We start from the raw sequence: 4,453 nt of genomic DNA on the forward strand, positions 1-4,453 counted from the left end.
GATCCTGCTTTATCCAACCTTAGATTACCTCATTAATGTTTCATCAAAGCTTGCCTTCAGGACAGCTTCAAAGCTGCTGGCTCCAGTTGGTCCAGCCTCTCAGACTGTTCCAACCAGGACTTCATTTAAGCGCTGCACTTTTATAGCACACAGAGTCTGGACAACAAAGGTTACAGCGAGCTTTCTTAAGATTGGCCAATATCCCAATTTTCTTTGGGCCTCCAAAAGAAAACGACACCCCCAGACAGCAGGAAGCAGTTTTAAGAGAATGATAACCCATTCCCATCAAGCAGAGTGGGTGGGGCTTGGTGGTGGGTGTTTGTTGTTGTTTTAGGGGAGTTGGTTACAAGTTGCTAATGATCTTGGTCAGGGTAGAAACAAAGTAAGAGAGGTTACATTCCGAGATTTTTTTCTCTTTTACTTTTCTCTTTCTTTCTCTCTTATCTAATGTTAAAGGAAAAGTGGGGGAGAGGGATGAAAGAAAATAGGGGGATACAGAAATGATAAATAAAAGGTAGAGTATTGAATCTACTTTTAGACCAAAGAGCATCAACAAGCCAAATATTTTACATTTGGTATGGACTTTGTATATTGATACAGATTTGTTTATATTGTGTGACAACATACTATGTATATATGTTTCAACTCTTATTTAAGGTATTGTACCTATTGCAACTCATTTAAACATGCAGTGTAAGGTTCTAGTCCTTTTGAAAGCTGCTATTACAAATGGTCTAGGATAAATAAGAAATGCAGATTAGTAGTCAATCAGTCAAACATATTGCTCATGTTAGATTACAAAAAATGACATTTAGGTTCATTACATTTAGTTAGTTACAAAGAATAAGCTTCATTTAGCTTCTTCCAGAGATGTTTTTAAAAGTTAAGGAAACAGAAGATAGCTAGAAACAAGCACAGATATACTATAGATGTCTACTTTAGATTTTCTTCAAAACCCCCAGTGATCTACAGAATATGGCCTTTAAAGATAGTTTATTAATAAAAGGCGTTTTGAGACAGTGACATGTCTGTTCCTGGCCACACCTCCATTCTACTTCAAAGAGGATGACAAGCATCAAAGCATCTCCATATGGAGTTTGCTTCAGATGTGGGAAGCTAGCCACCAGGCAAGTAACTGCCCTTTATTGTAGACAGAAGGATGTCCACACTGTGGACAAACGGGAAGCAGGGAAGTCAACTGCCAAGCTTTGCCAAGACAAGGTAAGCAGTCCTTTACGACTCCTGCTTCACAAAACAGTCTGTCAGAGATACTGAGCCAAAAGGCTAAAGAATGCTCTGTCAATGCAGAGAAACTCTAGGTGGCTTTCTAAGCAACCTGCAGCTCTGTCATTTCTATAGGTGTGGAAGTTGCTTGCTCTGAACTTCCTGCATACTCAGGTAATATTTATCCTTTTCAAATCTGTGATGGGGTCGAGGACTAGATAGTTGTACTCTCACATTTCACCTTAAATTGTTTAGGATCTGAGAAAAAAATGTAAGATCTAAGAAGGTATTCTTAGGTTTATATATATGCAAGTTTTGACAGAAAATGATTTATGCACGAACCAACTCCCCAAGATAAGATAGATAATGGAGTACTTTTCACAAGGCTGCCAAATAAAACTGGACATTGTGAATGTAATTTTTACTTGATAAGTTTTCATAATTGTTATTATTATATATAGTTTATTAATATAGGAGAAATAACCATTTATTGGACTAAAGAGGAAAAATGTTGGGGGATGATTTTGTGCAATTGTATTCATATGCTGATCTCTATGCCCAGACATCTGGTTGTGGTCCAGATGATGGCATAGTCAAGCATCTCCAGTCACTATGCTATGTAAAAATCAATTTCCATCACTTCTGGTTGATAACTAAATGAGCTGATTGGCCCATAAGCAGAACAGGGTGGGACTTCTGATTCTAGTCGGAGAGGTCCAAAGGGATGAGAGGGAGAGGAGAGCAGAGAAGGACCATGAGGAGAAGATGTGGAGAAATCATGTGGAGAGAACAGGAAGATTCACCATGAGATCACCATGAGAGAGCAGCCATGAGGACGCACATGGACAGAGTGAGCCAGGACAAGAACAGATGGCAAGTAACGGGACATTTTTATGGGCAGTAGCAGCCTAGTTGGGCTAGAACAGCTCAGAGTTTGGGCTTGTAGCTTGTTAATAAAAATACCAAGTCTCTATGTCTTTATTTGAGATCTAGAATGGACTAGAGCAGGTGTAGAAATGTCCTGCATGGGGCTGGGGAAATGGCTCAGCGGTTAAGAGCACGCTGACTGCTCTTCCAGAGGTCCTGAGTTCAATTCTCAGCAACCACATGATGGCTCACAACCATCTGTAATGGGATCTGATGCCTTCTTCTGGGGTGTCTGGAGACAGCTAGTGTGTGTGTGTGTGTGTGTGTGTGTGTCTGTATAATCTAAAAAAAAAAAAACGTCCTGTGTTTGGAAGCTGGGTGTGTGTGTGCATGTGAATATGTGAAAGAAAATCCCTCAAGAGTTACATTTACATACATTTATTTCTATTTTGTTTTTTAATTAACTTAAAATTTTTATTCTTGTATGTATATGGGTGTTTTGCCTGCTTGTAAGTCTGTGCACTACACGTGTGCCTGGTGCCCACAGAGGCCAGACAGGGCATTGGATCTCTTGGAACTGGAGTCACAGATGGGAGTCACCATATGTATGTTGGGAATTTGAACCCATAGAAGGGCAGGCGGTCTTCTTAACTGAGGAACCATCTCTCCAGCCCAGGCATTTTACTTTTTTTTTTTTTTTTCTTTTTTGGTTTTTTGAGACACACCATGTAGACCAGGCTGGCCTCGAACTCAGAAATCCACCTGCCTCTGCCTCCCAAGTGCTGGGATTGAAGACATGTGCCACCACCGCCCGGCAGCATTTTACTTTTTAAAAGTTATTGTGCATGGAAAATGAGTCCTTTCTCAGGTTTGTTATTGGCACATAGGAAAGGGACTGGCTTTATCTGCTGCTTTTGTATCCTGTGCTTCGTTCGCTAAAAGTGTTTATCAAGTTAAGAGTGTTTTACTTTATTTTTTTAAAAGATTTATTTATTTATATGTAAGTACACTGTAGATGTCTTCAGACACTTTTTCATCTCACTCTGGCCCAAAGACTTATTTATTTATTATATGTAAACACACTGTAGCTGTCTTCAGACACCCCAGAAGACAGCATCAGATCTCATTATGGATGGTTATGAGCCACCATGTGGTTTGCTGGGATTTGAACTCAGGACCTTCGGAAGAGCAGTCAGTGCTCTTAACCGTTGAGACATCTCTCCAGCCCCCTATTTTTTATTGTATAAAAGTTTTGCCCGCATGTATGTTTGTGTCCCCCATGCATGCTCCTGGTTACCCTTAGAGGCCAGAAGAGGGTGTCAGATCCCCAAGAACTAGAGTCACAGATGGTTGTCCTCAGCCATATGGGTGCTGAGGGAATCAGGTCCTCCTGGAAGACCAGCCAGTGCTCTTAACTGCAGAGCCATTCCTAGCTGCCTTTAGAATCTTTTAAGGATAGGATCATGTATTCTAGAAATAAGGTTAGCTTGGTTTTCTTTCAAAATTGTATTTCCTTTTAGAAATAAACTCTGAGCGTGCTCACACATCATCCACTGTAGATAGTTTTGTGCCTCCTTTCCCCACCCCGTGTGAAGCCTGTTCCCAAGCATCCACACCAGCTTACCTTCCAGCCCCTTCCTCTCCAGTCTCAGTCCTGTCAACCAGACTGCAGTCAGAGCCTGGGGCCAGGGGCCATTCTTCCACTGACTGATGCCCCCAGTGGGAGTCATGTGGCATTCAGACTGTCAAGATGGGACTTCAGATAGATTCTGTTATGTGAAATCTTTGATCCACAGACTTATGGAGAAGAAAAAGAAGCCCCTGCCTTATCTATCGTGGCACTACACACTGTGCCAGATCCAGTGCCGGTGTGCCTGAAGTGGTGGGTAAGACTTCCACGGTTTCATGTATCTCTCTGCTGGGAATCTAAAAACCTCCTCTGTAGACAAAGGAGGATGGATGTCCATCCCCTGGGCTGTGGTGCCCTCCTTACTGGCCATCTCTCAGACCCACTGCTTGGAGAACTGGGCCTTCAGTACAGCCACAACAGAAGGTTCTGTGGGTGCCTGAAGCTTTGTCACTGGCTGGCTGTTCACGTTCCCAGGTGAGGTCTTTGGACAGCCACAAGGGGGCGGCAAACATGTGCCCTTCTGAATTCAGCAATCTTAGTTGGCATTTATTTGCTACAGAGGGAAGAGCCAGAGAGGTGCCAGGAGACACCAGGGCCCCTTTCCTTTCTGGGCCTCCTCCTCTTTAGTCTTCAGGTGTTGCTATAGGGAGAGATTGAGTCTCTGAGGCCCAGAACCTCAGAGCAGGAATGGCTGCTACCCAGGGCAGGAAAGCAACTTTGGACTTTCCAGCT

The 4,453-nt window shown here is 42.7% G+C and overlaps 1 protein-coding gene across 1 annotated transcript in view; it reads right to left on the reverse strand.

Moving 5' to 3' along the window:
• The window catches only part of Ephx1 (epoxide hydrolase 1), a 45,967-nt gene that overhangs the window by 10,675 nt on the left and 30,839 nt on the right, over positions 1-4,453 (reverse strand). The window lies entirely within an intron of this gene.

The sequence above is a fragment of the Mastomys coucha genome, unplaced genomic scaffold (assembly GCF_008632895.1).
Source record: "Mastomys coucha isolate ucsf_1 unplaced genomic scaffold, UCSF_Mcou_1 pScaffold1, whole genome shotgun sequence".
NCBI lineage: Eukaryota > Metazoa > Chordata > Mammalia > Rodentia > Muridae > Mastomys > Mastomys coucha.